The following is a 26,122-nucleotide window of genomic DNA, read 5'->3' as shown; positions in this document are numbered from 1 at the left end:
GCAGAGATTTGTTTTGAACAGTTCTATCCCACATTGAAAAGGACAAATATAGTTTCTCATTTGCAGTGAATTCAAACTTCATTTCCTTCCTGTCAAGTCTAAAACAAGAGATGAATACTGTGGAAGTGTATTTCTAAAATTGCGTGTCTTGTTTCTCATTCACTCTCGCCTTCTGGACCTGCTCAGACTCTGTGCCAGATTTATCACTTTGAAATCCTCTAAAATGAGTTCAATTATGGAGACAAAGCGAGTTAAAAACTTCATTAGAAGACAGTCCAAAGTCTGAATCAATTTGAATATTATGTCATGGAGTGTGACAAACTTTGTCTCTGAAAACAGAAGACGAGTTTTCTCTTGCTCACATTCTACTAAATACAATTACATTTGTAAAAGGGGAAAAAGAGTCTTAACTTCAGTGAACAAAAATGTTCTTTTTTTTTTTGTATTTTCTTTTTTAATCTGTTTGGATTTTCACTGGGGCTCTTCAGCGTCTCCTTGACAAATCCAAGGATAATGACTCAGGCTGGTGTCTCGGGGAAATCATTAACTTTCAAAACTGATCCAGAGTTTTTGTGCTTTACCCAGTGTTCCATTCAAACCTATTTAATTGTCCTGCTAAGCTTTAGGCTTATCTTCAGCTGGACGAGCGAAGCTCTGCAGTCTGGATCTGCTCCAGGGTCTACGCTCACCAGTTTAATCAAATGCCAATTAAATGATTGGAATCTGGCTGTTTATTAATCAGTTTAACCAAAAATCATTTAACCACAGTGTCTGTTAATAATAAAACTGTTTGCTTAATTTTGTACAAGCCATATCACTTAAACATTTATGGATGGTCTACACATATGTGGGCCACATATGTATACACTAAACGTACAGTGGAATTCAAAAGTCCACAAGGGAAAATGCATTCAATGCATTTGCATTTTCAAGTCAATACACTTTAACCCCATTAAAAATAATATTATCAGTAGAACAATTTTATTAAAAGGTTAAAAGGAAAACTTTTAGCTAATTTGGAAAATATGGATGAGTACTGTAAATACAGACTTATTTATACTTGTTTACAAACTATTAATATTTTGAGTGAATTATTCATTTTAGTGTCAAAAGTCCACTAGTGAAAATACATTTACATTTTCCCCCATTGCAAATTATATTAATAGTAGGACAATTTGAATAAAAGGTTGAATTGAAAAATTTGCATGAATTGCATAATGTTTTAGCGTTTAGTTTGTTCTCCTTTACTTTAATAACAGAATCACTTGAGCTGCATGAACCTCCACAAGCTTGTATAAAACCTGATGATCATGTGATTCAGCATGATTTGAGAATGATCTAAAGAGATCTCGTGCTTCAGTGGAAACAAGAACATCTGACCTTTTGTCCAACATGGTTAGTATCACAAATACGCTCAAATATCAGTGACCTAGAATAAGTTTATTCAGAAATATTTTTACTTACCATGAGTCATTTCAAACTGGTTGTTATTTTCTTTGTGCAGCACAAAATGAGATTCATGGTTTTTAGTGACCAGAGTCTAGCAAGCTATGGAAAAGCACTCTAAAAGCATCATAGAAGAAGCCCATATAACGTGTGCACAAAATTCCAAGTCTTCTGAAGTCATTTGATAGCTTTGTGTGTGATGAACAGGCTAAAATTTAAGCCATTATTCAGACTTAAGCTCCATATTGAGTTTCATGAATGATTTGGCTATAATTTGGCCTGTATGACCTCCGAGGACCGGAATGTACTGCATAAGTCATAAAGACTATGCATTTTGTCTATTTCAGAGTTTGACAATCTGCGGTTCACACAAACAGTCATTGTACACGCTTAGAAATAAAGGTTCCAAAGGTTTCTTTTTTCCAGCAGTGCCATAGAAGAACCATTTTTGGTTCCCCAAAGAACCTTCCAGTCAACTTCCAGTGTGAACCTTTGTCTAATGGAAAGGTTCCATGGATGTTAAAGGCTCTTCATGGAACCCTCACTTCCATTAAAGAACCTTTATTTGTAAGTACTTATGTGACCTTGGACCACAAAACCAGTCACATTTATACATCATCTGAAAGCTGAATAAATAAGCTTTCCATTGATGTATGGTTTGTTAGGATAGAATATTTGGTCGAGATACAACTATTTGAAAATCTGGAATCTGACGGTGCAAAAAAATCGAAACATTGAGAAAATCGCCTTTAAAGTTGTCCATTTATGTTCGCGATTGTGCTCATATACTCACAGAAATAAATGTTTTATATATTTACGGTAGGAAATTTACAAAATATCTTCATGGAACATGATCTTTACTTAATATCCTAATGATTTTTGGCATAAAAGAAAAATTGATAATTTTGACCCATACAATGTATTGTTGGCTATTGCCACAAATATACCTGTTCGACTTATGACTGGTTTTGTGATCCAGGGTCACATATGGAACAAGCACAACACATTCATGATGACCACATGTCCAATCAGTGAAAGAGCGATGGTGACTTTGCTAAAATGACTTCGCTCTCTGCTGTTTTGTCCTCAGGGGCGGTCATTCCATTTGAAAGACAGCCACTTGTTAAAATGAAAATCTCAGACGGGCATGTAGACCTCAAATTAAAATTCTTGCACAGGAGCAGGTGAGACAATGTGAGAGGTCCTGATTGAAGCTATGCAAATGACAGCGTGTCCACAGTGAGTGGCAGCTCTTTCTGAGGAGACTAAGATGGCTTATTAAAGGTTCTCATTTACCCCTGACTGAGATTAATCACAGCACACACACACACAGCCCCCCCCCCCCCCACACACACACGCACACGCACACGCTTTCTCTCAGCTTAGACGAGGTGCAGAGAGAGCGAGCACAGAGATCAAGTGTGGACGGCAATGAAATGACAGGGGCTGCTCGACCTTGCTGGGAGAGAGATCACCCTTGGCTCTCTGTCTCCTGGTCTCTATCTCACTGTCTAATGCTCTGTTTATACCCAGCATGACCTTGTTCCTTTGAGTGACTGGAGGTCATCGATTGCGATTGGGATTGGGCATCTTTGAACAGTTTTGCATGGCCTGTGTTGCTGTGAAGTGACAGCAACAAGTGTGCCTGAGGGATAAATGTTCATTCAACTCTACTGAAAATACCAGTGCAGACTCGCTAACGTGATTAACAGCATAATCACACTGACCAAAGTTAAGAGACTTAAGTGAAATTTATGATTGCACATAATATAAGTATCCATCCATGCATTCATCCATGGTGTCTCAGACTGGTCTGTTTGCTGGTTTTAGATAGCCTGACTACGTCAGACTTCGTACTTCCGCTCAATTTCATTTCGCTTCTGTACTCAGTCTGAGATAGCGACCGTTTTCCCCGTTTTCCTCCGGCCTGAAAACAGTCGGCCAATCAACGAACAGAGGGCGGGCTGAGAGCCGTGACGTAGACGCTGATTGTACCGTGGATGCGTAGATTTACTTCACATAATCTGCAAAAGTCGTTCACAGCCATGTTCACTCCGGTATTTCGCTCGATGGTTTTGTTTTCGCATCATACATGCGTTTACAGTGGAAGTTAGATGCGGCTGAGCATGCGCATAACACACGCCGTAACCAAACGTTATGTGATTGGCTTACGGGTAACCAATGATTTTAAACTTCAGACAAGCAACCACGAGAAAGAAAACGCTTTTCAATTATGCCATGCCAGACTCTGTCTACGAAGCAAAGCGAAGTAGCAGAGTTTGGTATTACCAGGCTAGGTTTTAGAGGGGTTTTGGTCGCTTTTTCAGTTGGTGAGGCTGGGAGACCAGCTAGCTGTCCAGCTAAACACCAGTTTGACTTGACTGGAAGATAAACTAGACCATCTGAAGACAAGCATAAACCAGATTAGGGTGGTTTAAGGATTATATATATTTTTTTTAGCAGGGTTGTCTATTCTTTACACATTCACCCCAGAACAAACCATACCATTTGCGCACCTCAAAATAATTTTTTATTGTATTTTTATTGTATTTTAAATGGTTGTATGCAGTGTAAGGAAAGAAGTGGATAGCTAAATGGACACTTAAATACCCTTTTTAAACTGATTGATTGTAACAGTACAAAAAGTGGGGGAAATCATGGTTTGTCCCTACCAGTGTTAAAAAATAAACCTTGCCTGCAGCATTAAACAGTTTAAGCTTGTGCTAGGATTGCATCAACAACCAGTTAACACCATATTGAAATATGGTCCAACTTGTCTTATTTTAGCATAAAACTAGATGAAGTAATACGTACTCTTGTACTTGCGATGTGGAGTATTCGAGTCCTGTGTAACACAAGTCACGATAAAAGAGCTTAAAAACTAGAAGCCAGCTAAATTAGCACAGTTGCTCAGCAAATGCATTTTTATCTCACGCTTGCATTTGTTATCATTATTTGTATAGGTGGTACGCTATTTTCAAATGCGATAGAGCATTAACTCACCGAACATTTCATTTCGAAACTATTATGATACGTACAACAACAACCAACATAAAACGTTGCTAGATTCACATTCATCTGTTTCAGACAAAACTGAATGCTCTTTTATCGCCACTCATTGGATATTTCACTTTGAAACCAACATAATATAATTTTGTCATCAGCACGTGTTTTTTTTTTTTTTTTTTTTTTTTTAATGGGTTGTTTTCATCCGTATTATGTTCAAAGCTGTTGTTGCCTCAAACTAGCAAGTACATTATTTGGCAGGTCATCTAATTAGAGTGTTAGCTAAGCAGTGCAGAGCAAGGTTGTGGTCTTGTTTTTGAGGATCTGAGCTGTTAGCAACAAGGCTGGAGGATCAATCTCAGAGAGCTGCACACTTGTCTTTGTAGCATAGCATAAATTCGTCATGCCAGCCACCGTTCTAACACACGTCTTCAGGGAGAGCAAACGAGAGATGGGCGCCATGGATTGTGGCAGTATTCCTGGCTTCATGCTGGGTGCCTAGGCAGCCTTGGGTGGTTCTGGCCTGACTTTGGTCCAGGAGAGGATTTGCACACTGTTTTGTATTTGAAACATGTTCTGCTGGAGGTTAGGACTCCAGCTTGTCTCTCACTGTGAAATTTAAACCTGGCGGCCTTGGCTCAAAGTAATCCAGCCAAACCCGCTGTCCTCTGGGAGTAGCACTGTGCCTGCTGGTTTGCTCATATTGGTATGTGTGCTGTGTTTGACATCTAATTGTTTAGATCATTTATTTGTCCTTTATTTATTTGAAAAGACTAGCTTGAATTTCCATGTTGGTCCAGTATAGCTATGCTGGTGAAGCTGATAGTTTATTCTGAATTGAAGAACTTTCTCTTTCAGGTGTGAATTTTAATGTAGTTTGCCACTCCCAACTGGAAGTTCAAATGGAATTTGAATTGGAGTGATGGAAAGTGGAATTTACTTCATCTATCTATCTATCTATCTATCTATCTATCTATCTATCTATCTATCTATCTATCTATCTATCTATCTATCTATCTATCTATCGTTCTATCGTTCTATCGTTCTATCGTTCTATCTATCTATCTATCTATCTATCTATCTATCTATCTATCTATCTATCTATCTATCTATCTATCGTTCTATATATCGTTCTATCTATCGTTCTATCTATCGTTCTATCGTTCTATCGATCGATCTATCTATCGTTTGTTCTATCTGTGTGTTTAATAGTTAAAGCAGGATTCATTATTGGAATCTCAGCAGGAAGTAAAAGTTATTTCTTGTACAACGGCACCTCAATACAATCCCAGAGTTCCCCAGTAACATATTCTCCTTTACAGGTACGTGTGTAGCAGCCTTTCAGACACTCAATCATTCAGTATTCTCTCCATTATTCTCTCTCCACTATCTTTTTTTGTTGTTGTTTCCCTGTCTTTCGCAAAAGCTCTCGCATTTGCCACATGACCGAATAACTGAATAGGTCAACAACAGCAACAGAGCGACTGAAATCCATTATCGCTTTGCACAGTTTCTCCAAACGGCACGCCTTGCAGCCAGCGAGCTGATGAGGCAGACTGAAGCGCACCAGAAGCCTCTCGCCTGACACTGAGAGCTGATGCTGATGTGTCTTCACTGATAAAATAACGAGCCGAGGCTGCAGAAATCATGCTTTATTCAGACCCTCAGCTATAGTCTACGCACCCTGTCAAACTTCTGCAAACCCCGTCTCCACTCCGGAGCTATTTATGAGTCTACTCTGCATGAATCCATTTCCATACGGTGTCTTGAGGGCAGGAGATAAAGGAATGTTGCAGGCCTACTTAACTGGAGACGGAGGGAGACCAGAATCACTTCAAAGTTGCCGTATCTAACGCAGAACTCTTGCTTTAGAAGATGAACAACAGGAAGTGAAGAGATGAACATAGACTCGCGCGCACACACACACTCTGATGACTTCATCTCGTTAGAATAATGTCAGCAAGCTCATTATTTAGACATTATAACATGGCACCGCCGGCCCCCCTGCTGTCAAAGACCCGAAAAACTATCCAAACACACATGCTGAAAAACGCTCACGTACTCCAGATGCTTCCTGCCGTGTTCAGTCTCCTCCTGTCAAAGACAACCATGACATCTCGGTGAAGAGAAGATGTGATGCCTGTGTTGAGCCCTGGTGCGTGTGTGTATGTGTGATGGAGTGCCTTCTTTTCTTCTTCCTCTCGGGCATTCGCTGTGAGATTCTGTCATATTCAAATGTGTGTATGTGTTTTAACGTCAGATTGCAACAGTGCAACCAAAACACATCTGTCTGAAGGTGGCTCAGGAGTGTTTGAATAAAATGTTGTGTTTGGGGGAAAAATGTTGTGTGTGTGTGTGTGCTCTTCATCTTGCCTGGCCTATTTCCTCTTCCTAACAACCTGGGAAACAACCTCTCAGGGGAGACAAACTACATCTCATCACAGGGATTCTCATTTTCTGTCTCTCTCTGTTCACTTCACATCCTTACATTCCGAGCCCTCTCCAAGCTTTTTTCTTCACCTTTTGCTTCTTTTTGTACTCTGTTTTACCTTTTTGTCTCTTACTTTTTCAGTCTGCCTCCTTTCTTATCCGTTTTGTGCTAACTGTTAAGTGCAATGAACCCTTAAGGAACTAGTGATTGTGGGACTATAAAGCATCACTACTTTCCCACTGCAGAAACGAATCCAAGTTTGAGGAACAGTTTGAGTCGTTTTTGCACTCAACTTAACAACTGTTGACTATATAACAACTATTAAAAAATTTTTTTGTGAATTAAAATAAGATATAAATAATGCAGAGACCACTCCTCATGTGTTTGCACAAAGTTAATGACCAAACTTATCTTTATAAAAGTTCACAATGCTGTTGCAGATGAAATATAATGTGGGTAACATTGAATAAACATAATTTATTCAGGTTATATATTGATTATTAATCATTCAAACCCCTTCATCTAAACCTCTACTTAACGTCGACTTGCGCATCCGCCATTTTTGTAGTTTTTAACACTTTTATTTGTTTTTGAAGTTCTATGAGTTTAAGTAGCCTGTTTTGTCTTATTTAGGAAAAATATTAAAAAAAAAATCATAAACCAACATAAATTTATTTGAGAAGCAACACTGCATAAGATACTTATCTGACTTTAGTATATTGAATATACTTTTAGTGTATTTTTCTTACCAGTTTTCCCCCCACTTTTTTACTTGTTTAAAATACAGAATATACTTGCAGTAAAGATGCAATTTCTGAAAACAAGCGGTTTTAGGATTTTCAGATATTTTAACATAAAACAAATACAAAAAATCAGTGTAACAGCAGCAGAAATGTGCTGCATCTAGTTGTTTTGTCTCCACTATGAAATTACTTGTGGCAGAGATATGTCTGATACAGTTCTTGAACAGGGATTTTCATTTTGTTATTTTATTAAATTTGTGATTTTTAATGTTTTGCTTAGTGCTTGCTTTGGTTATGGTTACCAGAAAGTGACAGTGGCAATGTTTTTTGTGCACTCCAATCTTTTGCTTTTCCGTGACTTGCTATCTGTAGAGAATTCAAAAAAACATAACTTCAGATATTTAAAGCGAAAACATTACCTCTAAATCGATGAGTCACACTAGTTTTCTCATAGTGGAAGCTATATAAGCTATTATTAAGAAAAGAAAATCTTCTATTTTATGTCCAAATGCATTCGTTTTTTGCTAATCTGCTCCACAGTGGGATAGGAGCTTCTTTTTTTTGCGATAATGATTGTCTGTCTGTACATTATCCCTTACATACTCCTTTCGGCCTCCTTAAAGTGATGGGGGAAAGAAATATAAGGAGGAGGTTTGAGAGCAGGTGTTGTTATCAGGTCTGCATTGAACACACCGAGAGAGCTGCGGTCTGCCAGACTCTGATTGTAAATGTTCTCGCTCCTCTCGTTCGGTCTCTCTCTCAAGCTCTCTCTCTCCTCTGTTCGCCCTTTAAACAGGGATCCGCTATGTGTCTTTCCTATCTCATTCAGAGATAATGCTGTACGGGACAGACACACACAGAGTAACAGTGGGAGAGTGTGTGATCTGTCACTGTCGATGCTCCTACAGTAGACTGGCCTGAAGTCATTTTCCACAGGAGAGAAAGGGAAGGAAGCACAGCTAATGGATGCTTAGTCTGTTACGGTCTGTGCCACGAGAAAACCATGAACATCACTGCATGTTTGGAGCAACATGGCTCTGGTCCAAACCCTAGTGAGCTGACCACCTAGATAGAGTTTGTTTGCATCATAGACCTGCTCCTGATGCGAAGCCTTTTCTGAACCATATAACATACCATAACATACCATATTTGGGATTAAATCTAAGAAAACATTTCCTGGTGTAAAAAATAATTTTCTTAATCAGTATTTTTGTCTTTTCCATTCTTGGCATATTTTACTCACCAAGGGTCAGATTCACTAACAGCTTATGCCAGCGCAAACCCTCTTTTGGCATTAACAAATTACTGTCAGGATTTACTAAAGACACGCAGTGAAAAATTAGCTCTGAAAAGGTGTGGATAGGGTTATTTTTGCGGCTGACCTTATTGCGTATGCATTTATAGGAGTTTACCTTCCAGGCGCAAAATTTATGGGAGGAGAGCATTTAAATGAATCATGCAAGGTGATATACTAAGGTTTGCGCTTGTCAATTTATTGGTATTTGCACCATTATTTACTGTACTATTTGCGCTGCTCTTGGTAGATTGCGTTGGTCATTATGGAAATGATCTGGCTGCGTCCGTTTTCTTTAATTTGCGCATCGTCAGTAGATCACGTGCTGCGCACTTTTCCGATAAATTTTGCGTCTGAAAGGGAAACACTGTCTATCTATCTATCTATCTATCTATCTATCTATCTATCTATCTATCTATCTATCTATCTATCTATCTATCTATCTATCTATCTATCTATCTATCTATCTATCTATCTATCTATCTATCTATCTATCTGAGACGTATTCCTTCTTCTGTAGAGATGGCTGAAAATTCAGACAGACCATTGAGATCATCATCTTCCTGTCAAAACAAACAGCAGTCAGTAGGGTTGCCAACCGTTCCGTATAATACGGAATCGTTCCGTATTTGACACATAAAAGTCTTGTTCCGTATTGAACTGATACGGAACGCACTTTGTTCCGTATTTTTGAGAATCAATTCAGTGCAGTGAAAAAAACCCCCGACGGTGCGGTAGATAGGCCACTAATTTCTCCCCCAGATTGTCTATGATCAGCGTAGCGTTTTTAACATCTTGGAACATCATCAGAGAATGCCCTTTTAATTGGTCGTTTCAGTCATTGTGAGTCACGTATCGTAGCAACGATGACGACAAGTGACAACAGCGGGAAATGTAAAAATGACTTCCTCCGAGCAGCCGGCGAAAAAGAAAAGAGCACAAAAATATAGAATTGAATGGGAAAATGACTACCCGTGGCTGGAATGCGTGAGGGACAATGAATAAACACGGCCGAGCGATGTCACGGTTCCTTGTCCGTCAGACGTCTCCAGCTGATATGGTAGGCTATGTAATTTTAAAACTCAAATTAGTTCATAAGAAAGTGATTATATTAAAAGAGATAGTACAGGTTTAGCCTAACATTGTAAAGAAATCAAAAAAGTACACATGGAAAAAATAGCTGCACAATGTGCTTAGTCTGGAGGTTTATTTATTTCTGTGAGATTTTCCATGTGCATACAGGTGTTGTATTGCTTGAATGCAGTATTTGAGTGCAATATTTTAGATTTTCTTTATTAGCTTTTTTATTTATGTTTTTATATTATTGTTTTGCACTAGAAAGAAAGTTAACTATAATGGAAGTATAATTATATAAATATATTTGCACTACACCTCCTTAAAATGTTGTCTAATTAAATTAAAAATATATTTTTTTGCACTGGAAAGAACATTCTAGAAGTCTAATTCTATTGAATAAGTTTGCACAAGGCTACAGAAGTTTTGAATGTTAGATGTTGTATTTGTTTAAGTTAAAAATAAAATGTATTATAAACTAAATAAATCCATGGTTCATTGTTGGCAAAATGATCATGATAGGCTTTATATTTCACATCTAACTTATGTGGTTCAGTCTTGTATATTGATTAGGCCTACTTTGCTATTCTATAGGCCTATAAGTTGTATTATAATATGCTACAATGTATTAAATATATTTATCTAAATATATCATTTAGTTTCCACAATATTCACCAGAAGTCATCATTTCAGGAGTTATTTTTTTTTTTTTTATTATTCCTTGGGGGGCGTTTCCGGGGGCGTGTCACGGGGGCGTGTCCCCCCGTTCCTTATTTTCATTTCAGAGAGTTGGCAACCCTAGCAGTCAGTGAATCCACACATGGCAGCCAGATATAAACAAACATCTGTGAATCTTCTTCAGGTGTTGAATGCAAGGTGTGTAATACCATCAACTAACAGAGGCAAACCTTACCGAGCTAACCAGCCCACTCTGCCGCCCTGATTGAATGAATGAATTATGAGTTGTGTTTTTGTGTGTGGCTATTTCTGGAAGAAAAGACGCCAAATGAAAGTATGTGTTCTGAGGAACTAAGGAGGTAGAGAAAGAGAGAGAGATGAAGCAGAGGTCATGCTGTATTGTGGTGTCTCTAACATGCCTGCCGCTGCCCTTTGAGGGTATTGGTTGATATCGGCGTGACTGTCAACAGACCACAATTCCCTGACGACTTCAAAGTCATCTGCCTCAAATGCTGAAGGCATCAGCAGCGCTAGTATGAATAGAGACTATGAATGCGCTGCCTCAGCTTATTGAAACTGCCTGAATTTTAACAAGCAGGGATCCCTATTTCAGCCTCTCTTTACATCCTGTCCTTCTGACCCCGGTATGCCTGCGCTCATGCATTAAATATCTGGGTTTAGAAAACTAGAGATGAATCACTTAAAACACAGGGTTAGAGAGAAATTTACTTTTATAGCCACTCATTAGCTATAATATTTTCACGCTATTTTAAGACTTAACATCTTTTAAGCAAGATAAATTTACTTTCAAACTGCATAAGAAAATAAGGGAATTTTCAGAGAATATGTTGCAAATTAAATCTATTTTTCATACCTTATGCAAAGTAGTTTTTCTTTTTCTAAGCACGTGAATTTGTTTACTTGAAAATATAAAGAAATTGCTTGTTGCTATGTAGTCGAATGAGCATGAGACTAATATGTTTATACGTGATAGAATGTGGGATGCTATTTATAATTCTCATATCCTTCGTAAAGTACAGTTTGAAACATGAGACGGAAGCTTTTCTTGCATACTTTTTTTTAGCTATGATAGCAAGGCAAATATGGCAATTACACACTGGTTTGGCACGCTGAGTCGTCAGAATTCTTCCGTTAGCTGCCTTGCTGTCTTTCTCTGACAGGCTCCTATGAGAGCGCTGACACTAAATGCTTCTCTTAGCATGCTCACAACTTTTGTACAGAAAACATATGAGGCTTTGATTCTTTAGCTGTTCTGTTCACTCTCTCATTAGTTTAATTGTCCAACAGTGAGTTTACTTGAAACATTATTTGACGACTTTGATGCAAATCACATTTAAACTTTTTTTTTTTTCTGGAAAATAAAAGCCAACTACTTTTGTTTTTCTAAGGCAATTTTTATAGTTAGCATTTTAGATATCCTAAATAAAATTAAATAACATTTTTATTCCCAATTAATATTTACCTTGATTTTTCTGAAGTTTGGGGTCTGCAATATTTTTTTAATGTTTTTGAAAGAAGTCTCTTACTGCTCACCAAGGCTGCTTATTCTGAAAGAGCTTCATTGAAAGTAACTGTTTTCTAGTTATACAATATATTATACAATATATTGTAAAATGTTGAAAACAGTTGTGGTGCTTAAAAATTTTGTGGAAACTGTAATGCATTTTCTTTCATAATTCTAAAAGAACAGAATTTATTTGAAATATAAATTTTTTGTAATATTATAAATTTACTGTCACTTTCTTATCATTTTAATGCATCATTGCTGAACAAAAATATGAATTCCTTTAAAATATATATTTTTTATTTTTCAAATATATAATTGGCTTTTCATAGTTTGGGTAAAGCAAAAAATATTTATATATAAAACGCATTTGAAAAGTATCCAAAATAAATGACGAAGAGATGTTGAAAACTTTCCGAAGCAGTTTAAATGTGACTTTCACATAACAAAAAAGAGAGATAATCAAATAAAAACCAACCCCTGGAAAATAAAAGTGGCTGTAGTTGAAGAAACAGTGGATATTTTAATCACACTGGAGTGTTTATGGAGCATATAAACAGTGCATTCAGAATCGGTTTATGCAATGCCTCCAAACAATTAATTTAATTTAATGTTAGTTTTTAGTTTTCTAAACTCATCTACTTTGTTTGCTCTCTGTCATCAGAAATATCTTGTTCTTTCCGGTGTTTGTTGTTTTAGCAAGGTCAGAGTAATTGCATAAAAGCGTCTGCTTTCATTGTTAATTTGCTTTTATTTGAGAGAGCTTGGGATTTGTTTTTGTGTGTATTCGCGCGTGGGCAATGTGTTGACGTACCCTGAGGCTGGATCTCTGCATGTGGCATATTTTGGGCATTATGTGCACTCAGCCTCCACGGGGCTCAGGTGTACTTTCACTAACCAATTAAAAACCTGCAGAGAGGAAACCAATCCGTCTTCTTTTATTGTGCTTCCATCCTTCAGTGCCAAAGTGCCCCGTCCCTCTCTGTCTGCCCACACACCCTCCCACTGCCCTCACGGGCATATGTTCCTTACACGCTCCTGGGCACCACCAGGTACAGGTGCGGACGGGGCCAGAAATGGGCACTGGATCCTGGAACCAACAGAAGAGCCCTGGAGGGTTTCATAACAGCCTGGGTCCTCATGCTCTGACACACACGCATTGACTAAAAATGGCCAGCCCCTGCAGTGTGGAGAGGAACAGGGAGTTAGATCACATCCAAGAGGAAGACAAGAGAGAAAGGAAGGAGAAACCGAGGTTTCCAATTAACCCAAATCGTACACTTATGTTCTAAAACACTTTAAACATTCTGTTTTGGTTTTCCTAATGGTAGTATTATTCCTGAAAAAAAAAAAAAAGATATTTACATACTTAAAGCTGCAGTCCGTAGCTTTTTTGGATTAAAAATTATCCAATATAAATTTTTGAGCAAGTACATAACCAACCAGTGTTCAAAACTATCTGCTTGCCGTAGCTCGATTCAAAACGGTAAGCTTGTAATAATGTTTTTAATTCCAGTGGTACTGGTGGATTTCCGCGGGAAATTCGAGCATGTCTTTGCGTCATTACGTCACATCTGTACACATAAAGAAGGAGTCTCGGCTAGTAGGCTATGTTGCGTGTGAGGATGTTGGAGGTGGAGATTTAAAGCCTTTTCTCGCAGCACTTGATATAATTAAACTTGTGAATTTGATGGCGGATCCAGAAAGGTTCAAACGACAATCACCAGTGACAACTGGAGATTCACCCGTTGTAAAACGTGAAAGACTTCGGACTTCGGAGAAAAAAAAGAGACTGCAACCGGCCCATGCGAAAACAAGGACAAATATCGGAAGGGCATTAAATGTAGTCACGCAATGCTGATGTTGTTAACATTAACAATTTGAGAACAAAGTATAATTTGCACGGTTTGACGTGATATGGTAAGCGATCGTTAGATTTAATCGGTGCGATTTACTGCAGTGCTTTTTTCCCCTTTTTGTAAGTAACAAAAGTGGATGCTACTTACTTGTTCAGACGACATTTTCCGGTGAAAATTATTATATTGGTCATACTTCCAAAAAGTAGAATCTGTGATTGCAAATGACAGTATCCACACCGGCACGGCGACTCACAGCCGCACATTCTCCTCAAAACATTGGATTCATCCGCGCTGTGCCATGCCGAGGCACAACCCACGTAAAGTTGATAATTCCGCGAATAACTGCAATTGCAGATTTCGAACAGAGATGGCGACAAAGAGGAAAAACTACGGACTGCAGCTTTAATGTACAACTTCAAGGAACATACATTTATAATGTTACAGTGTTTAGTTAGTGTGTTTTTGAATATGTAAATTGTATTTTGTACTGTCCACATTTAATATATTTGATTTATAACATAAAAAATAATTATTGTGGAAACTCTACACAAATGCACTGTAGAACATTGAGGAACTTACTCTCAGCTTGAAACCACTTACAGAAATTTTGCACTAATGTTTCTCCACATGTCAGAAAACATACTAATACTAACATTATTGTTCCATCAACATTCTTTTAAGATGTTTAAGTCAACATAAAACTGCTTTCTATATATATATATATATATAATAGTTTATTCAACTTAAACATATTTAATTTCAGTTAGTTGCCAAGGCAACATTTCTCAGTTCAAGATTTTAATCCAATTTACGTCTTATTTCAGCTTTATTTCAATTATCAAAACATTTTTTAATAGCTTTAGTTTCAGTTTCAGTCGGGAGAAGTGTGAAACCAGATTAAAGCAAGACCTTAAAGGGATAGTTCACCCGAAAATGAAAATTCTGTCATTATTTACTCACCTTCAAGTTGTTCCAAATCTCTATGAGATTCTTTCTTCTGTTGAACTAAAAAGAAGATATTTTGGAGAATGTTGGTAATCAAACAGTTGATGGTAGCCATTGACTTTCTTAGTAGGAAAAAAAAAAAAATACTATGGAAGTCAGTGGCTACTGTCAACTGTCTGATTACCAACATTCTTCAAAATGTCTTCTTTTGTGTTCAGCAGAAGAAAGAAACTCATTTAGGTTTTGAAACAACATAAGGGTAAGTAATTGATGGCAGAATGTTTGGGTGAATTATCACATTAATGCAAGTTTGGATATCTCCCCTTCTGAAAATTAAGTGAATTAACCTGAATAGGAAAGCCCCTGCAGAGGCCATATGTTCCTATCTTATACACAACCGTAGATAAAGCCAAAGTTTTTGGAATGTTAGGTGAGGAGAAAACAAGAGAAAACAGCTCTTTATTGTATTCAAGTCCTCTTCTCCTTTCCTTAACGTTGCTCCATCACTCGCTTGACAGGTGGTTTACTAACAAGCCGTGCCCCCGCTTGAACCCGTTACTGATTCACAGCAGACAACAGACTGTGGCCAGTCCACCTGATCTGCCCGCTGGCGTCGGGCCGGTGACCCACTCCGGTATCTCACATTTACCACACACTGTAGTCATCAATCAAAACACTCCTCGCTCCAGGTACAGAACAATTAGAAATGACTGCCAGTCATTCAATTCACATTTATTTGTACAGCGCTTTCACAATACATATTGTTTCAAAGCAGCTTTACAGAAAGTGCATGTTGTCTACATTACAGTTTAGAGTGAACTGTTGTATGTTCTTCTTTTCTTTCTTTTTCTTTTACTCTGTAATATGGACCCAAGGGTCTGAAATAAAGAATGAATGAATGTTATCAGAGGTGGCTGTGTCCAAGTAATGTCCATATTTCAGAAATTTACAGTTCTTAGATAAAACAAATCACGCAGTTAGCCAGCATCATGTATTAATTTAAGGAAGAAACAATGAGCTCATTAAAGTAATTATAACATGTTGTAAACATAATGAGATGATTATGAGATGTATTATGTGAATGCTTGGCTAAAGAGATGCGTCTTTAATCTAAACTGGGATAGTGTCTCTGAGCTTCAAACATCATCAGGAAGGCTTTTCCAGAGTTTACGCTCTTCCTTCTTTAGTGAACTTAGATATCCTAGGTACTACCAAAAGTCCAGAGTTTCGTGACCTTAAAGATTGGAAGATCCTTCTAAGATCCTTCTAAATGCAAATTGTATTCTATGAGATTCTATGCACAGGTTTTTGGTCCAATAAGTAATACCTCGGTCTTATCTGATTTTAATAGAAGAAAATGACAGGTCATCCAATGTTTTACGTATTTAACACACTTGGATAATTTAGATATTTCATCTGGTCGTGAGTATCATCGGCATAACATAAATCAATTCCTTGTTTTCTTATGAAGTTGCTAAGTGCCACCATATATATTGAGGGCCTAACACAGATCCTTGTGGCACTTTATAATTTTCTGATGTTATTTTAGATTTTTCCCCATTTAAATAGACAAAATGGTAAAGATCCGATCTAAACAACCTTAATGCCTGTCCCTGAATACCAGTTAGACACATGTACTATTGATCTTTTCCACATGCTGCCACCATGTGCTTGTTTTTAGTCTCCTTAACAGTTCTGTAAGTCATTAATCCTCCCAATTATAGATCGTCTGACATTGGCTCTGATTGGCTGATTGGCCTTTCTGGTTGGCTGGAATATCTGGATTTTTATCAAAGTCGAAGCGGGATTTTGCCTGGAGAGTGGAGCACTTCTTTGTATTTTCAAGATCGTTCCATCACAAGCATTACAAGCATGTGAATGGCCAAAATTAGCTAAAATCTAAGCATGTATTACAAAAGTGACAATTAGCAGAACTATACAGATAAATGGAAATTAACTACACTACTGTTCAAAGGTTTGAGGTTGGTAAGATTGTACGGTAAGAGTATTGAAAGAAGACTATTGTGGTCACCAGTAGGCTGCATTTATTTAATCAAAAATACAGTAAAATCAGTAATAGCGAAATACTATTACAATTTAAAATAACTGTTTTCTATTTTAATATTCTTTAAAATGTAATTTATTTCTGTGATGCAAAGCTGTATTTTCAGCATCATTACTCCAGTCTACAGTGTCACATGATCCTTCAGAAATCATTCTAATATGCTGATTACATGCTTAATATTTTTGTGGAAACTCTGATATAAATTAGGATTTCAGAATATTCAAAATAAACATTATAAATGCATTTACTGTAGCTTTTGATAAATTTAATGAGATTAATAGAATTTAAAATAATTAATTAAAAATATATATTTATATCTCTCTGATCCAATGCATATAGAATTATAATTCCTGTAGCTCAAATAGAGCATGGTGCCAGCAATATTGCAAGACTTAGATGTCTATAGTCTATTCAGAATGTTAAAGTAAGATTCCGACATGTTAAAAGTCAATTCTCATTACATGAGGCAAGTGGCCTGGTATATTATAAGGCTCTTCTTCATAGATCCTGTTGTCCAGCTCTAACACATTTGTATAGACTTCTCTAGCTCCCATAATCCACCTGTGTGTGGTCATGACGATTGGAGATCAATGTGAGTAAACATGATGTGGAAAAGATTGAGGCGGGAAGGTGAAGCCTCGACAGTAGCCAAAGCCATAACGATGTTGCAGTTGCAGACATAAAAGACTGTCTTAATGACAGAGAGGTCACTGTTCGATTGGAGCCGGGGAGTGGACAACCTGCTGATGGGTAAGAGAAGAGCAGAGGGGAGGGGAAAGTATAAACAGAGTGAAAGGAAGAGGGGCAGAGAGGGAACACTGAGGTGTCTGAAGTCCATATGCCAAAGGCATGCATTCACACCCATGAAATATTAACCACCGGTTTTGGATATTGAGAGTCAAGCCAACAGGGGGTGAAACCTGAAAGTGCAGCCGGTCTATGGACTTTCTGCACTCTTGCATAGGGTCATTCTTCAATAAATAACAAGAATCATACATTGCACAAGGATAAAAGCTGGTCTTGAATAGTTTTGCCTTAAAAAGTCTGGCCGTGTTTTTCACAACTCTGTTAACCTGTGAGATTTATGTTGGGTTGCTGTGAGATACAGTATTGTTCATTTTTACCTTCTTGGCAATAATGGTTGTACTACCATTTTTTGGCAGAGTAGAAACAAGTATCATTGTGAAGACTGTGAGGCATTTTTCTTTTTTTTTGTAATTAAAAGAAACAGTTGTTGAAAGAAAGGACATTATAAATGTAGATTCTATGTACTTTTTGCATGCATGCACAACTGTGAGTGGATATATAACAGCTATAAATCAGCATATTAGAATGATTTCTGAAGGATCATGTGACACTGGAGTAATGATGCTGAAAATTCAGTTTTGCATCACAGGAATAAATTACATTTTAAAATATATTAAAATCAAGTCATTTTAAATTGTAATGTTTTTTTAATATTGCTGTTTAACTGATCAAATAAATGCAGCATATGGTTGAATTGGATCGTCGAAGGTCAGCAGCAAATACATTGGTTAATAGTGAGATTAAATACATAAAGTATATTTGTGTTATAACACAACAACTCTGCACTTTCTGTTACTTATTTGAAAAAGTAACTCAGATATTTTGTGGTAAATTTAAAAGTAACACATTACTAGTTAACTTGCGTTACATGTCATACATTACCTCTAGCACTGAATGCTAGTACAATATTTGGCTTAAGTTCCCTGTATTAGACAGGTCAATTGTTGCTTAAGCATTTACAAAATGGTAAGTTTTCTATGCAGCCTATGTTTCGCATATTGTATGCATGGTCTATTCCATTTATGGTAATATTAATGTGTTTAAAATCTTTCTGAAGCAAAACCAGTTGAGATCCACCAATTTAGGTGAGAGGTTCAGAAGAGATAAAAGGCTGTTCTGAATCAGTTTTTTTCTTCCCCCATTTTTTCCTTCTTTCTTGATTGTCATTTCCAGTCAGGCTTTAGATGTGTAAACCTTTAGCGCATGCTGTCAGTCACAGCTAAGTAATGATAAAACACTTTTCCACATCACAGACTGCAGTTCTTCACATGGAGCAACATGCTAATGTCTCACCAGCTCAGGCTGCACATGACCCACCAAATCACTGAACTGGATAGATTCTTCGTTCTTTCTCTCTCTGACTTTCTCAGAATGATCGATGGTCATCTCCTTGTGAAAAGAAAGGGAAAAGCCGCAGCATCAAGCACTTTCACTCTCCATCAATGGCACCTTTTCATTAGCTGACAGCAGTTGGAACACAGACATCTTTTTCCTGTCGGTTTGATGTTCTCTGCTCCACTAATCGCTTCTGAAAGGGGACACAAAGAAGGAAAATTGGGGTTTTACCTTAACAGATGTATGAATTGCTCAGACTCTTACCCTGACAATCCTTTTCTCCTTCTCCTCCTCTCTGCTGTCTTTCTTTCAGCTCGTGGCATTCAATTTATTTAAATCATAGAGTCCCTGTGCCGAGCACTCTTCATCTGTTTGTTTGTGTCCATCTGTCTGTCTGTACATCTTTCCGTCCTGTCACACTCAATCTTTCCAGGTGTGTGTGCACATTGTAGAACTCTCCGAAAGGCTCATTGTTTGCCAAAATAAATAAATGATGAACAGGATGGAGGTGGAAAGCATAACGAATGCTGTCAGCAGAAAAAAAAAAATCCAATTTGAGGAGATGTGTATAGAGTCTGGTGGCTGAAAATGGTGAATGTCTCTCTTTTTTTGTATCTATTTTTTATATGACTGTGAAGTATAACCAATGCATTACAAAACACATTACCAGTGCTTTATTCTTTTCTCTCAACCTCAGCATGTCTGGTATTAATTCTGCTGCCAGCTCGCTAACACATTTGGAACAAACAATATAAACATAGAGTGGATGGGTGCTATTAGAAATTAAAGAAGCCAAGAGGACGAAAAATACAACTTAATCCACAAATAAATTAAATAAAAAGTCCTAAAATATAGAAATTATATTATTATATAATTTATGTAATAAGTTCTCTATAAGTCAAGGTTAGGGCAAAGTTCTGAATTGAAGACCTGTTTCCCTTTGAATTCATGTGATTGAATTTGAATTGAACTGACCACATCAAACTGGATGTTGAATTGGAATTTCATTTGGAGTGTTAAGACATGGAATTTACAGAATTGCAACTGAAAGAAATTCAACATAGATCATGCATTCTGGGAAATAAACTGTTCTGACATACTGGTCCATTAAAGGTGCATTGTGTAATATTTAGGAGGATCTGTTGACAGAAATCCAATATCATATACATAACTAGGTTTTCAGTGGTGTTTAAAGACCTTACATAATGAACCGTTATGTTTTTATTACCATTTCTATCTACATAGACCGCGGGTCCCCTTACATTAAAATAGTAATTTTGCGCCTATGTTTCTACAGTAGCCCTAAACGGACAAACGTGTTTTGACACTATGTTGTTCTTTGTGCAAAGAAGCTAGCTTAAGTCAGCAAATAAAACACTGACACAACAAGTAACAATAATATTCGCAATAACATATTGTTTTACTGAATAACCAAGTACACCGAATTTCTTAATTTATCTTTGTAAAGGAACCTCATTGCTTAACTGGCTACTCTCTGCTGTCTCAGACGATGTCTTTTCCTGTCGGCCACCGTAACTTCTGTTGGTTGCAATTCGCAACCTCACCACTAGATGCCGCTAAAAATTACACAGTGCACCTTTAAATAAGAGTAAACTTATAAAATATAATGAAACAAGTTGAATAAAGTTTTCTATAGTCTGTGTGTAAGGCCTGTATAATGATTTTTTAAACGTATCAAGGCTTTCTCAAATCAACAATTAAAATTAGTCTCAAAAGTCTTAGCTTGTCTACTTTATAGTTATGAATATTTTTCAATTCATTATAACTCTACTGCTTTAAATTTAAATTTGTAATGCAATTCTGCATCCTGTTTACCAATTAAATTCAAACACTGGAGGAACAAACTCATGATATGATTCTGTTTATGGTGTCATCCTCTAGATCATAGACCTTTGATGAGTGTTTGTGTGTGCGTGCTGGTGTCATAGTGATGTGTATCCATCTCCCAGGTCCTATAGGGCAAAACAAGAACTGTAAAGACTATAAAGAAGTTTGGAATCTTGGTTTTCCATGATTTACGGGACTTTCCATAGACATAATGATTTCTGATACTGTACAACTGTATATTCTGTCCCCTAAACCTACCCATCACAGAAATCTTTCTGCATTTTTACATTTTTAAAAAGCATCATGATTTATAAGCAGTTTTCCACATAGGGACCAAAAAAAGTCCCCACAATGTTTATCAGGACCGTACACACACACACGCGTCGGGTTTCAATGTTTTATGGGGACTTTCCATAGACATAATGATTTTTATGCTGTACAAACTGGTTCTATCTCCTACCCCTAAACAACAACAATCACAAACATCATTTAGTATGATTTTTAAGATGTTTTCCTCATGGGGACCAAAAAATGTCCCCACAAGACCCAAAAATTCAGGTATTATATCCTTGTGGAGACACCTGAATCACATACACATACAGGGACAGATTATTAATCGATGAAGACTTATTTCCAGGCGGTTCCTACATGTGAAAGTACATAATTTGTAAACTAATGCATTTCGACATTTTTATTACTTGTCCAGCTCCGTATGTATGGCTTTGAAAGTGTCTTGAAACAGGCAAGAAGCAATGTAATATCATTTTGCAGAAATGTCGCCACAGGCACATTTTTCCAATGAGCCTGTGTTGCAGAAAAACATGCAATGAGTTCTAGACTCCTTCATCAATAATGTTGAAGTCAGGGAAACATCACCAGGTTTGTTTTTTGCTGTCTGAATTGTCCTTAACTTGCTTTGCTGAATCAAGTAAACTCATCCAACCACTGAAGTATTAATTAGGACTAATTATCTGATTGTATCTATCACTGCAGTGGGATTTGCTTATAATTTTTCCAGGTGTTTTCTTGTCTTTATAACATAGAAACCCATAAATGTCATGTAGAACATTGATGTTTCACTGGCATTCCCAGTGATATTTCGTTTTTACCTGCTCTGTTGAATGTTGCCTGAGCAGAATCAGTGATGAACCTCCTATCAAACCTCTGATCCATCAGCTCATTTGAAGGGTCTTTTTCAGATGGTGTGTTGGATCCGTTTAGTGTGATGGATTTGCTGGACACTCTGCAACTACTGCTGTTCTGCAGAACTGTGAACTGCTGTGCCGGCCATGTTGCTGTGTTACGTTGTGCTGTAATGAGAGTCCAGAAACACCAGGGGAAGATGATAAGCAAAAGAGTCCCTGCTGAAACTACCAGGTTAGGACATGAATCTTGAATTTCCATGCTGGTCCTAACCTCATTTATGTGGTGGACCAACACAGCCAGGCTTTTCCTCAGCAATACTTTGTGACGCTAGTAAACCAGCATGGTCTTTCTGATGAAGATGGTTGTCTAAAACCTGACACAAACCAGGTCACAGCATAAACTTGCCTGATTATAATGGCTGATATTCTGCTAACGTTGTTCAGAATGTTCATATAACCAGGAATAAACGTTCTTAGGTAGTTTTGATATGTAAGAGATCTTTCAGGAATAATGTTTTCATAACTTAATGGAACATTAGGAAAAATGTTCTAGACCCAAGGGGTTTTTAGAGCATGGTAAAGATGAAGTATGCTTCACGACTTTTGCCTCAATTTACAGTCTGGACAAGTCAGCCCTATAGTTACCGAAAGCAAGAGTCAGTCTGCAGATTTGAGTTGACAGATTACACAGAACATAATGTATGATGGGTACAGTTTTTTAGCTTCAGATTATAATTGCATCCAATCAGAGTTTTGAGTTGATTGTAGAATACATTGTTTTCATTTTACATGCATCTCCTAGCAAGGAGACACACATTTCTGCCTGAGTTTGTCGTCTTTCGTAATGACTTGAAAATAGTGGTCGACTGATATACCATCAATATACCGAAAATAAAAAAATAATTTTGACAGTCAGGAGCTCCCATTCTCTGTTTTCATTAGTTTAACAGTTCTGTCTAATAAATTTGGCAACTGTTTATCTCTGTATCTCTCCGATAATTAATGAAAAAATAAAATAAAGCTATAATTCTTTCATTCAAATAAATGTAATCTTATGCACTACTTTATCTCTGATTCAAAGCGGGCAGAAGGCTAGATCTAACGAAAATAACTCTTTCTGTCAAATATTGTACTGGAAACATCAATAGCCGCTTTAAAGTCGTCAATGCTGGCAAATGACCACGGTATAAGTGGGATCATCCATGGCTTGATGTGCATTAAACGATTTTAATGCACTTCGCGTCGGACGGTGCTTTGCCTCCACGTCGTGCATTAAAATAGTTTAATGCACAGCTAGCCGTGGATTATACCATACATAATACTCATCGCAGTACAAGTAATGCCTGGATTGTGACTGGAATATCACAAAAAGTGTTGAAGCTGTTTAGTGAGGATCAATGTTCATTGCACTTACCTGTGCATTACTCTCCCCTGTTATCTAAATTAGCATTTCATCTCTCTGATCTAATGTGACTGTACATAAATTGTCTTATGCAAAGCTGTTGCACTAGAGCTGCGGTGATAGAGTTTACCATGACCTTGCCTTTTAATCCAATATGTTCTTTCCAAACAGTCTCCCCTAGCACTGCTGCATTTCTCTCTCTGCGTCTCTTTCTTTCTCTCCCCACCAGCTAAAATCCTTTCATCTTGGACTTGTCTCTTTTTGCCTTTTCGCACTCTGGCTGACTGCAGTGTTAAATTTTTGTATTGCAAATGAGACTGTCACGCTTCGCAGATATGCGGGCAATTAGCAGCCAACACAGACTCTGTCTTTAAGGCTTTTCATGAAGTATTTGAAAGACAATGGGAACAGTTGAATCACAGGACAGAGATGAAACTCTCCCTTCTGCTCTTTCCGAGAGGACTCTTTGAAGTATTTGGATCTAATATTCCTCTCTGAAGATAGTTATTAAGGACACTTGTGCCATTCTCGTTGTCAGAGTACTAGGGAATGTATGTCAGGACTGCTAATATAATGCCTAACTCAAAATGGAAACACTGCAGTCTATCATTTTAAGTGGGCCAATAAGAAAACAGAATGAAATAATGCATGGCAATGATAATAAAACTGTTAATGCTGTTTAATATTTACATTTTATAGAACAGTTTGTTTAGGTCTTTTAAAGCAATTTGGCAAGTGCTGTTCCAGAACCAGTTCCCGATTTGAGTGTTCCATAATCACTCCATTCCGTAATGTAAAAAGGAATGTACAAATTGATTTATACTATTATTCCTATAGACACTAGAAGAATTAACAAGAAACCAGAAAGTGACTCATTTACATGTCTCAGTGCTTAATATGCAGTAACTCCTACACAAATCCATTCTGTGTGGGTAAATGTATTTTTTTCCTTATGTGTTAATTTCATGCTGGGGTTCATTAGTGACCCACACAGCTGAGCACTCGTCGTAAAGCGTGTGTAATAACGCTCTGTCAACATCAGTTTGTGTCAGGTGTGGCTGACACAAAAAAAGTCAAGATGACAGGTGCAAAGCTGACAGTGGAAAGTACTGTATACCAGAATGCCACATATATCTTTAGCATAGTATGTTTGTATGAGGGGGAGAGTGTTTTGGTTTAAATGTGGAGAAATGTTCCATATTCAACACTTATTGTGTGTTTGGTTATAGATTGTAGCTATGATGTATGCTAACTTACTACATCTCCTGCACAGACTCAGATTTGTTGACTGATTCAATTGGTTACTTCATTATACCACCAATTAAGTTTTTATTATTTATTTTTTTTACATTTTTTAAGCACCATGGCAGCACTGATTTTAAATACATATGTTAAAGCTATGATAAATGAACACAACTCAAAATTTTTCACTGTTGCTTTCACTGTTTCGTAATCCTCTGTTCTACTATTCTGGGGTGTGTTTCCCAAAATCATTGTTGGCCAACTATGATCGCAATTTCCATTAAACTCTATTGGAAGCGACGGAACTTGTGACCATAGTTGAATTTGGGAAACACACCCCTGAGCGATGTTTGAAACTTTGTATTGCTTCTCGTGTTATTCCCTACTTTAATTGAATCGCTCGTTGTATTCCTCGTTTATAAGTCGATTCGTATAAAAGCATCTGCTAAATGAATAAATGTAAATCTAAAGAAAGGATAGCAACTAAACATGATCTTGACATTCGTACCTTTATGATGAACACAAACGTTTTGTTGCTTTTTATAAGCTCTCACTTCACAGCCTTTTTTTAAGGATTGAGAAAACTAGTCTGGAGTCTAATCAGTTCTGAGAATCTGGAATCAAACGGCCCTACTGCTCATTATGTCCTTTTGTTTTAAGGACAATATTTGCTTAGCATCACCATTCATAATCTTACAAGATATTCATACATTTAAATGACAAATAAATGCTGTAAATAATAATTCTTATTTTTTTCTTTCCGTGAACTGTCTCTTTAGTGTTTGATCCATTTGAAGAAGAATCTTGACTAGGAAAGTGCACAATTAAATTTGTGTTTATTTTCTTTTAGAGGCCATATTTTAACCTTTTACTAGGTGGTTTAAGGTCTACTAGAATAATTTGTCATGCTTGAATGTTAAAAAAACAAAAAAAAAGTTTGTTTTCACATTTTACATTATTGCAACACCTCTCTTCCCAGTCTACCAGTAACACCCTGTCTCTATGAAGCCCCTCCCTCCGAAAAGTGCAATGTGTTCTGATTGGTCGGCTGGACCAGTGTGTTGTGATTGGTCCTCTGCATCATGTGTGTTTCAGAAATGTCACGCCTCAATACTAACGCAACTCAACCAGGCCCCTGCCCTTTTTTTGTGTGTGTATGCCTTTGGGCGGGAATTATTTAAATGAGGAATAGTGTGACGTGTTTGTTCCCGGCAGAAAACTCAAGCCAACATTCGAGGAGTCAGGGAGTCCAGAAACAGTGCTTAGTGATATAGAGA

Source organism: Squalius cephalus (genome assembly GCF_949319135.1).
Source record: "Squalius cephalus genome assembly, chromosome: 7".
Taxonomy (NCBI): Eukaryota; Metazoa; Chordata; class Actinopteri; order Cypriniformes; family Leuciscidae; genus Squalius; species Squalius cephalus.
Note: the sequence above shows the minus strand (reverse complement) of the source record.